Here is a 14,270-nt window from a genome sequence, read left to right as displayed (position 1 = left end):
GCGAGAGTTATAGTTCATGACCCATGAGACATGTTTCTGTAGCTACGAGATATGGTCCTAGATTATAAGATGTATTCACACAGACAATAGACAGAGTCCTAGATTCAAGAGATGAACTTGTACATAAAACGATACTTGGTGCTAGACCCACAAGAGTTCCTAGAGCTGGAAGAAGTGACCGTAGGGCCAACAATCACAGTTTGAAAGTGTAGAAATATGGTGCAAAGAAACGTGTGCCTGAAGTCAAGAGTTACAGTTCTACATTAGTGATGATCCAAGAGACTTCTTCGCATATCCAAGAAATATAGTCCTTGACCCATGAGTCTTGAGATGTCTTCATAAACCCAACAGAGTCAGGAGATGCATTTCTACAGCCAAAAACATAGTTCAACGCCCAAAAGAGTTCCTACAATCATGAGAAGCTGTCCTAGGGCTAACAGACATTGTATCATGTCAAGAGATCTTGTCCTAGTACAAACAGATGTGTTCATAACGCTAAGAGTTATGATCTGAGACACTGAAGAGATATGGTTCTAGATCCAAGAGAGTTCCTTGAGAAACAGTCCCACTGCCAACAGACATGGTCCAATAGTCAAGAGATGTATTATAGTCTTAGTTGTTGAAGACATGTTTCTAGTGCCAAGAGACTTTTTCTTAATGCCAAGGGAAATAGTCCTAGAGCCAAGAGCCATGAGATGTGTTCATAGAGTCAATGGACAAAGTCCTAGAGTCAGAAGCTATATTTCAACAACCAAGAGACAAACTACTAGACCAAAGCAGGTTCCTAGAGCCACAAAAAGCCATCCTAATGCCAATAGTCTGAAGTTAAAGGATCTGGTCCTAGTGCAAAGAAATGTATTCATAGAGTCCTGAGCTATGGTCCTACACACTGGAGACATGTGTGAAGAGACTTCTTCCTAACATCAAGCGGTATGTAGCCAAGAGCCATGAGATGTGTTCACAGAGCCAATAAACAAAGGCCTAGCATCAGAAAACACATTTTCACAACCAAGAGATTTGCTTCTAGACCAAATAGGGCTCTTAGAGCCACAGAAAGGTGTCCTAGGGCCAACAGACATTGTCTTAAAGTCAAGGCATCTGGTCCTAATTCAAAGAGATGTGTTTATAGAGTCAAGAGTTATAGTCCTACATATGTTTCTAGAGCCAAGAGACTTCTGCTGAGAGGTACAGTCCTAGAGCTAAAAGCAATACGATTGCTTATAGAGTCAGCAGACAGCAGCCAGTAGGCCTAGAGTCAAAATATACATTTCTACAGTTAAGAGATGTGGTTTTAGACCCAAAATAATTCCTGGACCCAGAATAAGTCCTCCTAGGGCCAACAGACATGGCACTAAAGTTAAGAGATATAGTGTAAAGAGATGTGTACCTAGAGGTGAGTTCCTAGGGTCTAGAGATACAGTCCTAAACCCAAGAGCAAATAAGATGTGTTCATAAAGCCAATATACAGAGTTCCTAAAGGCTAATTTAGACACGACGAGAATAGCTCAAAATTTGCTCAAAAGAATCTTTCGAGCGATTCTCATTCTGTCTAAATGCACTAACATCGTCCAGTTTTTGTGCACGAGTTGTTGATCGCTTACTTCAAGTTTTCTTGAATTGAGCGATCAGCTGTTATCAGCGAAGCAGGCTGTTATCACAGCCAGCTGCGCTGATAAGATTCTCTCTGCCTGTGTCCTGCTGTGAATTCACAGAGGCCTATGCAAAACAGCTGTATTGTGCGGCGAGAGATAACGGTGGTGTCCCGCTCGGCCTGCATAGCTCTATAGTAGCTACTATAGAGTATGCAAAGATGATCGCTCAAAACGGTCATTCAAACGGTGTTTGAGCAACTTTTGAGCGATGATCTGTCAGTGTAAATGGGGTATAAGAAGGTTCCTAGTCAATACACAAAATCCTAAAGTCAAGGGATACGGTCCTAAAGCCAACAGATGTGTTCCCAGGGTCAAGAAAAGCCTAGAGCCATGAAAAAAAGGTCTTAGAACCGAGATAAGTCGTGCTCAGGTGTTTACTAATATAATGAAGTTCTGATTAGAGGCATGCCCAACGCTAAAAGCACAGAAGGAGCGTCCTCTAGACCAGACAAGTCATCTGCAGCCAATCATATATATAAATTACGGAGCGTATTCTTTAGTTACATCTATTTGGTGACAACCAATATGGCCTCCATTCCAGGGTTGTCACCAGGCTGTTCAAGCATTGCAAGGAGCAAATACACTTAGTTATGTGGTGATACGTCCTCATGCCCATATCGTTGCCTAACTAGGAAGATTTGCCATTAGTGCTTGTAGGCAGGGGGCGTAACTATAGAGGGTGCAGGGGATGCGGTTGCACCCGGGCCCAGGAGCCTTAGGGGGCCCATAAGGCCTCTCCTCTCCATATTGGGAGCCCAGTACTATGAGTAAAGCATTATAGTTGGGGGCCCTGTTACAAGTTTTGCATCGGGGCCCGGGAGCTTCAAGTTACGTCTCTGCTTGTAGGGACCCTGTCTGACAACCCCTGTGGCAGCTGCTCTGGGAAATGACCGAATAGGATGAAAAAAACTAAAAAGAAAAATGGGGACGACTCCGTGACTTCTACTTACGGGGCCATTTTTTGTTTTAGGGGTAAATGCTCTCCAAATAATTAATGGCCTTTAGGGTCTATTGATACAAAGACCGTTGACTCTCAGTCTTGCACCGTAGACCTAGTGATTCATAAAAACCAGGTCATGTGATCGCTTCGCCGATCTCACTGGATAACATTGGAAATGATTCAATGGCGCCAAGCGACGATGAATCGATGACATTACTCGGGATGCGTCAGACTTTCCGCATTTTCATCGACTCGCTATGGCTGATGAGGGTCTATCCTGAAGAGGTGTCCTCCGAAAGGGTTAACTTGAGTCACATCAGCCCAGGCAACACAATGCCCTCGGCGCCATGTTTTAATGTGCGGGAATCTGTACAAACAGGAAGCTCTCAGCCCTGCTATTAGTCGGGAAGTTGGAGATGGGAGCGAGAGGTCCAGAGAGGCGGAAGCGGACAGGAAATTCCCTTCGCTTATCTCTGGTCCGCAGGACTCGCTCAGCCTTCCACAAAAACACACAGCTGGAGAGCTTCCCAGCGGCCGCAGCCAGTAAATGGGGGGGCAAGGGAATGGGGGGTTAGGTATATAGGACCTGTGAGAGGATGCCGACATGGTATATCCATGAGCTATAGCTCAAATGAAAAAGAATTCCATGCTGTGTCCTAAAACTTAAAAGGGCGCCATCGTGACTGAGGCCGGAGGCCCTGGAGTCAAAAATACCCAGAAAATGGTAAAAATGATTTATTGTTTAGTTTTACATGGGAAGGTTGATTGATGAGTCCACCAATATGGCTGCCGTGACTGCTCCTCCCACGCCAAATGCAGGGGACAGTTTTATTTTGCAGTGTTGAAACATTGGTTCGAGAAATAGGACTATTCTGTAACATTTGAAGATATTTTTTACCTGAGGTCTTAAAACACAGTCCTTATAAAGGGTTAATGCGTATGATGAACCGCACCACACCAATATAATACTCCATACAGTGCTCGAATGATTCAGCAATACAATGCATAAATAATACCCCCACAGCTCATTAATAGCATCACTACACAGTGCTCAAATAATACTACTATACAGTGCACCACTTATACTGCCATACTGTCCTCAAATACCACCTACAGTACATAAATAATGCTGCTACCCAGTGCATAATAATTCCACTATAGAGTGCATAATACAGCACGTTAACCCTTTCCAATCCAATTTGTATCCTGGTTTTCCTAGGGGGCTTACTCTTTTTCTGCTGTTATACAACGGTGCAATCTGCTGGCTAAAGCCAGTACTGCATGAGGTGACACGTTGGATAGGCTCCGACAGCAGAGAGGCTGGCAATATACAGTAAGAGAACCCCGATGGGCGTCTTCCAACATCAGAGCTGTACAGCCTTAAATCATAATGTCTTCAGAGGTCAGACAGTGGATTGGAAAGGGTTAATAGTACTGACAATGCGGCGCATCAATAGCAAGCTCATATGACTGCAAAATAAAACCACCTACAGTGCAAAAAAACATAAATACCACCAAACGTCGCGTAAATAACACTTTCATACAGCAGTCAAATAATACCACCTACAGTGCAGAAATAATCCCCCCACCCCTCATTAATAGCATCACTACACAGTGCTCAAATAATACTATTACACAGTGCACCACTTATACTGCCATACGGTCCTCAAATACCAACTACAGTTCATAAATAGCATAAAAAAACACCAAATGTTGCATAAATAACACTTTCATACGGCATTCAAATAATACCACCTACAGTGCATAAATAATGCTGCCACACCGTGCACACATTATACCAGCGCACGGCACAATAACTACTGACAATGCAATGGATTCATAATAACACTGCAAAATAAAACTGCCCTGCCGTGCTGAAATTAGACCACAGTCCTTTACTGCAATTATAGACTCATACAAAACCGCCATACTGCACATAAAATAGCATAAAGTAACATCCCGGTTATTATGCAATCTGCTCAAACAATGATGTAGAACTTTATAACAGATGAACAAATACAAACCACCTATGTAGTAAATCTAGCTGTATACTTACACTACACACATCGTCCTCTATATACGCACCTGTACAACCATATATATATATATCCCCTCTATAAACACATCTACACACACTACATATAGAAGCAACCAACAGATGCACTGAATCTCATTGTTATGTATCGGCCTCCAATATGGCCGCTATCATTTTGGAGGTCAGTTCTAAAATGACATCATCCAGCAGTTGGATGCTGCGGCGGTGGGCGCTGGCGTCCTTAGGGGGGTCTCAGTTATTGTACTTGGCATTATTAATCTTTCTTACATCTGGTATGTTGTTGCCTCCAAGAGCTGCTCCCGAAGGATCAACACCTGTCCCCGTCCCCCTCCAGGTGCAGCCTGCTGACAGGTGGCGGGCCGCATGTTATTGACCTTCCTGTTGATGAACTGGACAATAGAGAGGGGGGTCAGGGCAAAATAAATTCCCTTCCCCCACATCCTGCCCCTGCAGCACTCCCGGGGGCACCTGATTTTACAATGAGGTCATTCTTGGTGCTGATCCAACGTCTTAGATCCAACTTCTTGTGACCTTGGTCTCTCCTCAGAAGACCTGAGCAAACAAAACGTAGCACAAAAGGTAAAAAAAAAAACAAGAAACAACAAGTAAGACTTCTAGTACAATGTTGGCCGTCTACAAGTGAACAGACGAAAGCAACGTCATTGACCAACTTTGTGTGTTCTTGGTGGTTTCATGGGGGCTAATAATTTCAGCAAAAAAGTTTTATGTAACTTTTTGTTTTTAGGCTGACCGGATGAGAACATCTACAAGATGGAAGAACTACGGATAGAATACAGCGAGCCGTCCCTTTATCAGAGCTGCTCAGTGATACAAGTTTTGCGCTCTTTTGCCCGCTGGAGTTTCTCCTTTATGTTTCTCTTAGACACAATAGCGCTGGAACTAGTAGGCTGCTGTTATAGCCCATCCGTGTAAGGAACGGCGAATTGTGCGTATGTACACGTTAGTTGGAGCTCCAGCGTTGTATTCGGCTGACTATGTTTTATTAGAGCCCACGGTCCTCTCATGATTGGCGCTCCCCTGTATGTTAATTCTCCCCGTGACCCTGGAGTGCGGCATAATATCACATGACAAGTTTTGCGCTGATCAGTTTCAGTGTGAATCTGCATTAGATGGGAAAATCCAGCGATCGGAGCGACTTCCAACGAGGCCGGTCATCAATGCTGGACTATCCAGGGTCTCACTGACAACAGCGGGGGGTCTTTCTTATGTAACGGTGCAGAAAGTATACAGAGAATGGCGCGATCAAGAAAGAACATCCAGCGAAAAAGGATCCTGTGGACGGAAACAACTCCTCACCAAAAGGGGTCGGAGGAGGATGTCAGGAATCGTTCTGACCAACAGGAGACTCCAGCGGGCAAAACAGCACAAAACTTGTATCACTGAGCAGCGGAAAAATATAACCTGGTCAGATGGATCCAGATTTCTGTTGCTCCGTGCTGATGGGAGGTCAGAATTTGGCGCAAGCAGCATGAATCGCTGACCCCTTCCTGTCAGGTGCACCCTGGCTCCTCTGATATCTGTGGATGGGCTTCTGTACAGTTTCCAGTAGTACCTACCTAACTTCTAAAGCCCAAAGGAGGCCCAACGCGCTACTAGATACAGTGGCCATTCTAAGTAGATTTGGTTGGATGAAAGTGGTTTTTAAAAAGTCACAAATTGTAATAGAAAAAAACTGTCAAATCTTAAATTAAAAAATTGTCCCATTTTGGTAAAAATAAATAAATAGGCAAAAATGCTCAAATTGAAAACTTAAAATTTCTGTATCTTTACCGAAATGTTGTACAATTGGCAACTATTAAACATTCTGGGTCTAGATTTTGCAGCAGTGCTTATTTAGAGCCGCCATACCATGAGCCTGGCAGTCTGCTGCACCTGTGAGATATTGCTCCCCCTACAGGCAGATGTAGTAATAACCCTTCCTATAAAACGAGGCACTTAACTAACCACGTGCTTCTATCTGGTGCAGTTCATGCTTCATAGGGTCTTTGAGGCCGATTGTGGCCCTATAGAAACAATACAGTGTGACTTATTTGATCCTAGGACTCGCAGTGTGCGGCCCGGAGGAGAAGAGGAGAGAGCGCCCCTACCAGTAGCTGACAGACAAGAAATTCTACATTCTCTGTGAACAGCTAATGCAGCCCTGAGGGCTGATAAACCGGTTATATGCGCCTGTATTGATGCCGAATATATTAAAGGAGACCTCCAGCCCTCACATGATGTTACCCTCCTGCCTCTCTATGATAGAGATAATGATGGTGGTATCTAAGTACCGATTTCTCACTTGGGGGGCGGAGCTTAGTTGGCATATGACTGTGAGCACCACGATCACTCATCCCCAGTCTAAACAGCAGAGCAAAACCATTGACCCCATAGCTCTAAGCTTTCTATGACAGCCAAGCCATGAAGATCATAGCCAGGAGTTGCTACAATGTAGATATCATACTGTAACCAGTAGTCGTACGACCCTCGGGTGATGGCTACCTCGTTCATTTTGGACTGGAGCTTTCTGTTGAATAGGATTAGAAAACATGGCCGCTTTCTTCAAAAATTAGCACCACGCCTGTTCACAGGTTAAGTCTGGTATTGCAGCTCAGCTCCAATACCAGATACAATGGAAATAAGCTGCAGTACCAGATACAACCTGTGGTCAGATGAGGTGCTGTTTTTAGAACAACGCAGCTATGTTTTTCTAATATGGTACAACCCGGCCTATTTTGTGCTTTAAGGACCAAGTGATTTTCCTAGTCACATTGCAAGAGCCGTAACTCATGGACAGCCGTATGAAAGCTTGTTTTTTGGGGGGGACGAGTTGTATATGTTACTGGCTGAATTCTGGGGTTCATATAATCTTTTGTAGAACTTTATTGCGTTTTTGGGGGAGATGGATTCCTGCGATACCCAAGTTTACAGAGATGTTTTGTTTGTATTTTTTAACTACTTTTGCACCAAAAAAACCTGATTTTTAAAGAAAATCAATTGCTATTGCTTGTGGCGTGTAAGGGGTTAAACTGCGAGGATCTGATTTTTCTCCGATCTGCGGAGTTACAGCAGGAGCCTGGCTGTCAGCAGTCAGCCACCGCTGGCGTATCGGTGGTCACTTAGGGGTTAATAGCAATGCGATGAGTCCCAGAAAAGTCCAATTCTAATCTGATTCCTTGACTTTCTCCCATGTTTACAATGAAGCCATGCTTGGCTACAGCCCGGGGGCGCCGCTGCTCAGCAGTGCATTGAATGCCAAGGACTGAATGTAAACACAGCCTGAAACATGCTAATAAAAGGTAATATTTAAGCAATGTATATTACTGTTGCCCAAAGGTCACCGCACTCCAAATCGCAGCCCGGTGACTGGCCGGGACCAGCAGCCAGTGAGCGAGAAGAGCCTGAGGGCTTGTTGTTACGTGCAAGAATTAGACTAGTTGTTGATGAAAGACGAACAGGTCAAGCTCTGCTGTATGCACAATGTCCATTGCCTTCTTGCCGAGTCTACGATGCCAGCTGCCCGTCCTCCTTTTCCTTCTCCAAGGAGCCTTCATAGCTGTCTTCAACTTGTTTTTCACCTTCGAAGACCCTTCCACCCATTTTGATACCTCCAATGCAACCACAACAGCAGAAGGACTAGACGACCTGGAGAATATCTTCCCTTTCTTCAAGGATGTCCACATCATGTTGTTTGCTGGGCTCGGTCTCATGCTGTCTTTTCTGAAGCTTTACGGTTTTGGTGGGATCGCCGTCAACTTTTTGATTGCCAATTTTGCCATTCAGTGGTCCATGGTGGTTCAAGGCTTCTTCTACCATTTCAGACATGGAGTGATCGTCTTAAAGCTGAGGAACGTTCTTGAGGCAGAGTTCGCCGGCGTCACGGCTCTTATCTCAGCCGGGGCTGTCTTGGGAAGGACCAGTCCTGTTCAGTTGCTTCTTCTAACAGCCGTGGAAATCCCACTCTTCGTGGTTAACGACTGGCTGATCAATGAGTATTTCCATATTATCGATGTAGGCGGCACGGTGGCCATCCATATCTTCTCATGTTATTTTGGCTTGGGAGTGGCCCAAATCCTGTACCGACCTTCCCTACGAAAACGACACCTGAAAGAAGTCACAACCTCAAATACTGATCTGTTGTCCCTCTTGGGGACCATCTTTCTTTGGATTTTTTGGCCAAGCTTCAATTCAGTCCTGGCCAAGACTAGAGAAGCTCAACACCGGGCCATCGTGAATACATTCCTGGCGTTAAGTTCCGGAACGATCACCACATTTGCCATGTCCAGCCTGATAGACAAACAAGGCCGGTTAAGCCTCGTACATCTCCAAAATGCCTCCTTGGCTGGAGGAGTAGCTGTTGGGGTTTCAGCAGACCTAATTAGCCCAGGAGGTGCATTCACAATTGGGTGCTTAGCCTCCATATCCTGCAGCCTTGGTTTTCAATACCTAAGCCCTTTCTTGGCCAAGAAAATCAAGGTGCAAGACCAATGTGGAATCCATAACCTGCATGGCCTACCGGGGATCATTGGCACTGTCGGAAGCATTGTGGTTATATTACTTGGTCCTGTCGATACTTTTGGCTTAAGTCTACATGAGACTCTCTACCACGATGGCCTGGAGGGACAACAGCCTACTTTGGGGCTTTTCGGAAATAGGGAGACCTGGACGGCACAGCGTCAGGCTCTGCATCAAGCTGCCGCCCTTGGAGTAACGTTTGGGGTGTCACTATTTGGCGGTTATATAACTGGCTTACTGATGAGATTTCCTTGTTTTGTGCATCCCTCGAAGGATGACTTTTTTGATGACCAGTTGTATTTCCAAGTTCCTGAAGACTCAGGAACTAAATGGATCTCGAATGAAGAACTCCAAAAACACTTGCTGGTCCCACTAAAGCATATATAGTAGCCCAGTCATATTGACCAACATTCTGGTGAACCCTGCAATCATTCAGCTCCCCCTTATAGTTAATAAATCTGAACCCCAAGATCCCATTGTTGCTTATGTAGAATTACTAAAGCACCCTGGATCTGAGCTTCTGGGGTCCAGGAAACTCAGGTCAATGCTGTTGAGACCCTCTGCTTGCAGCCCTGACATAGAAGGAGCACTGTGGTCATCTCTAACTGCACAGAACGTCATCGGTGATGACTGTATTCTACCTCTATGTTAATGCTGCAAGGACCCAACATAAAGCATCAGAGATCTCAGCTTTCGCAGGTATGACATGTTGTGAATTCAAAGTAGTATTCAAGAAGGTGACTTTCAAGGTGGAGGAGGGGTAGGCAAGCAGGGTATAGATAAAGCATGAACAGCCCTAACTGTAAACTCACCATGAGTATATATATATATATGTGTGTGTTTTTAGTATATAGCAAGCAAATGTGCATCTTTGAACACGTCTTCATTTCCGAATTTCTGTTATTTCACTTTTTTTAATTCTATAACGTGTAGAAAAATCAGCTGCTACCCAGTAACAATCAGCAGGCTGCTGTTAATAGTAGCATCAGCAGCAGTTTGCAGATGGTTTCCATTTTGTACAATCATTGTCACAGCCAATCCTTCCCCTACAAGGAGTAAAAAAAAAAATTATATAAATATACACACTGATTGTCAGTAACCTCCCTCCCCAAGAAGTTGTCAGATGATGAAACTTTTTCTGTGATTGTAATGTTGTTAGAAGTGATTACACTATCAGAGCAAAAGGATCATTTATTATGGAGAACCGACCCCTTGTAGGGAGGCTCTAGTACCCTGTTGTAAAGCTTCTAGCTTGGATACAAGATGTGATACGGGCAGGCATGGAGGCTCTAGTACCCTGTTGTACCACCTCTAGCTTGGATACAAAATGTGATACGGGCAGGCATGGAGGCTCTAGTACCCTGTTGTACCACCTCTAGCTTGGATACAAGATGTGATATGGTGGGCATGGAGGCTCTAGTACCCTGTTGTACCGCCTCTAGCTTGGATACAAGATGGGATACCGGAGGGCATGGAAGCTCTAGTACCCTGTTGTACCGCCTCTAGCTTGGATACAAGATATGATATAAGAGGGCATGAAGGCTCTAGTACCCTGTTGTACCGCCTCTAGCTTGGATACAAGATGTGATACGGGCGGGCATGGAGGCTCTAGTACCCTGTTGTACCGCCTCTAGCTTGGATACAAGATGTGATACGGGCGGGCATGGAGGCTCTAGTACCCTGTTGTACTGCCTCCAGCTTGGATACAATATATGATACAGGGGCATGGAGGCTCTAGTACCCTGTTGTACCGCCTCTAGCTTGGATACAAGATGTGATACGGGGGGCATGGAGGCTCTAGTACCCTGTTGTACCACCTCTAGCTTGGATACAAGATGTGATACAGGCGGGCATGGAGGCTCTAGTACCCTGTTGTACCACCTCTAGCTTGGATACAAGATGTGATATGGTGGGCATGGAGGCTCTAGTACCCTGTTGTACCGCCTCTAGCTTGGATACAAGATGGGATACCGGAGGGCATGGAAGCTCTAGTACCCTGTTGTACCACCTCTAGCTTGGATACAAGGTGTGATACAGTCAGGCATGGAAGCTCTAGTATCCTGTTGTACCGCCTCTAGCTTGGATACAATATATGATACAGGGGCATGGAGGCTCTAGTACCCTGCTGTACCGCCTCTAGCTTGGATACAAGATGTGATACGGGCGGGCATGGAGGCTCTAGTACCCTGTTGTACCGCCTCTAGCTTGGATACAAGATGCGATACGGGGGGCATGGAGGCTCTAGTACCCTGTTGTACTGCCTCCAGCTTGGATACAATATATGATACAGGGGCATGGAGGCTCTAGTACCCTGTTGTACCGCCTCTAGCTTGGATACAAGATGTGATACGGGGGGCATGGAGGCTCTAGTACCCTGTTGTACTGCCTCTAGCTTGGATACAAGATATGATACAGGGGCATGGAGGCTCTAGTACGCTGTTGTACTGCCTCTAGCTTGGATACAAGGTGTGATACAGTCAGGCATGGAAGCTCTAGTATCCTGTTGTACCGCCTCTAGCTTGGATACAATATATGATACAGGGGCATGGAGGCTCTAGTACCCTGCTGTACCGCCTCTAGCTTGGATACAAGATGTGATACGGGCGGGCATGGAGGCTCTAGTACCCTGTTGTGCTGCCTCTAGCTTGGATACAATATATGATACAAGCGGGCATGGAAGCTCTAGTACCCTGTTGTACCGCCTCTAGCAGGATACAAGATATGATACAAGCGGGCATGGAAGCTCTAGTACCCTGTTGTACCGCCTCTAGCTTGGATACAAGATGTGATACGGGTGACATGGAGGTTCTAGTACCCTGTTGTACTGGCTCTAGCTTGGATACAAAATGTGATACAGGTGGCATGGAGGCTCTAGTACCCTGTTGTACCGCCTCTAGCTTAGATACAAGATGTGATACAGCAAAGGCAGGATTGAGGCGCGCACCTCGAGGTCTCCAAACACGAACATGGCCGTTATCAGCGCCCAAACTAAACCTGGATTCATCGCTGAAGACAATCCAGTTCCATCGTTCACAACATCACTGCAAACGGAGGTGACGGTGGGTATCAGAGGCCGAACATGTAATGGGGGCCGCGAGACCAGCCAAGAGCCTGGAAAGGGTTCTGACAGACTCAGGGGTGTAATGATGACGGTCTCTGGATGGCGGACATTATGTCCTCTAATGGTGGGCTGTTGAGAGGGTCAAGTACCCTTTTGAGAGCCTTTTATAGGCCAAGAGGGAACCACTCTTAGGGCCTCCGGTGACAAGACCGTCCATCCAATCACCACAACTCTCATCATTTACAGATCTGTCTGAGATGGAACCGCAGGACGAGTTCTGCAGAAAAACGGGTTTTTCTGGGGGCCGGCTTGTTTTTGACAAGGAGTGTATGAGACATCATGCTTATCTGCCCTTAAGAGCTCGGATAACGCACGTAACGTCGCTATGGCACATTTTTCGCATACATAACCTCGCCTTTAAAACACGTTACGGTGCCAAAATATTAGGCCACGCCCACTTAAAAAATATGGTTTCTTGTCCTAAATGCATAAGTCAGCTGGTGTCCTTGGTTGCTGCCTGGAGGAAGCAGACCCCACAACTGTCATTTTTCCATTAATTTAGCCATTTCCCATTGTTACAGCCTCTATAATTCGGTTATCCACAGCTCCCCCGTAACACTGGCATTCACAGTGGCATCTATAACAGGGGCATCCGAAGTGCTCCCATAACCTATAGCCATCCTATCTATAGTGCCCCCATAACAGGGGCAGCCAGGGACCTTATAACTCATAGCATTGACTGACAGTGACCCCAACAACAGGCCCTCTGCTATGGAGCAACCAGTGTCCCATAAGCTATAGACATCCATCTAAAGTGCCCCCATTACAGTAACAGCGCCGGTGTCCCCATCAGACAGGGTCTCTATAATAGGAACAAAGTTTCCCATAATGCATAGCTTTCCTCACATTTAAAATGTCCCAAATACAGCAACAGCCATAGTGCCCCCATAACCATGCCATTTGCAGTGGCCCCATGACAGTGACGACCAGTGTCCCCATTTGACTGTCACCAACAGCACCTCTGTACTAGAAACAGCCAAAGCACCCCATAACTTTACCAGCGCCCCTATAACAGTGCCAAGCACAGTGTTTTCATACCCCGTCTGCAGTATCCCCATAGCAGTGGCAGTCATAAGGTCCTCATGAGAGTAGAAGCATTGGCAGTGCCCCCATAACCACAGTGCCACCATTAGATTGTCAGGAACAGCCAAAGTGCCCCCATAAGAGAGCCAACCAGGCTTGTCATAGGCCATAGCCAACCCATCTGTAGCGCCCCCATAAAGAAGTTATTCCACCAAGGGATAGGGGGCCAAATGTAACCGCTGGGACCCCCTGAGAACCGTGCCACCAACTGGAGCAGCAGTGCACTTGTGTGACCACAGCCATTCAGGGCTGAGTGTATCGCTCTCTGCCGGCCCCATAGAAGAGCGTGCTGCGCATTATTTTGTGCAAACCCCCCCCCCCCCCCCCTAAGATCAGGCATGCTGCAATTTGATTTCAACATACGTGAAATAAAGGATGTTTGCGTACCCCAATATGCGAGTCTACGGGGGTCTACACTATCCAAATGGCGAATCCGCCCGTGTGATGGAGCCTTAAATCTCCCCATATTAACAGCCATCACTGTACCCCCACAATAAGCCCCCTCATCAGTGCCTCGTTGTCTGCAAGACCCTCCTGACCTCACGGGGAGTCCAAGAGGCGTCTCTCTATTTTGGGGGTCTCCCGGCCATTCTGTTATATACTGTGCATATGTTCCGTATATCACACAGCTGCACCGATGGAGTGACCGCAGTGTAATATTATATAATGTCCTCCAAGCTGTGCCCATAGCATGGTCGCTGTGCCCCTATGATAATCCTTCTTGTCCTTTGTCTCCCGCTCTCGTTACCTCATTCACCTTTGGAACCGGTTTTATAAATTTCCGTGTATTTGATCTTGAACACAATGCCTCGCGTCCGACTGGATGACTCGCCTGGAAAAGTCAGCCCCCGGGCCGCAGCGGTGCGAACAATAGGGGGCGTCACCCAGCTCTCTGCTGTCCCT

At 46.1% G+C, this 14,270-nt stretch overlaps 1 pseudogene; it reads left to right on the top strand.

Annotated features, from left to right (window-relative positions):
* The first annotated feature begins 8,080 nt into the window (after positions 1 to 8,080).
* LOC136588665 (ammonium transporter Rh type A pseudogene) lies at positions 8,081 to 9,634 on the top strand (annotated as a pseudogene).
* Positions 9,635 to 14,270: the final 4,636 nt, after the last annotated feature.

This window comes from Eleutherodactylus coqui, chromosome 13, assembly GCF_035609145.1.
Source record: "Eleutherodactylus coqui strain aEleCoq1 chromosome 13, aEleCoq1.hap1, whole genome shotgun sequence".
Lineage (NCBI taxonomy): Eukaryota > Metazoa > Chordata > Amphibia > Anura > Eleutherodactylidae > Eleutherodactylus > Eleutherodactylus coqui.
The sequence above is the reverse complement of the archived record's forward strand: the minus strand, read 5'-3'. Positions and strand labels throughout refer to the sequence as shown.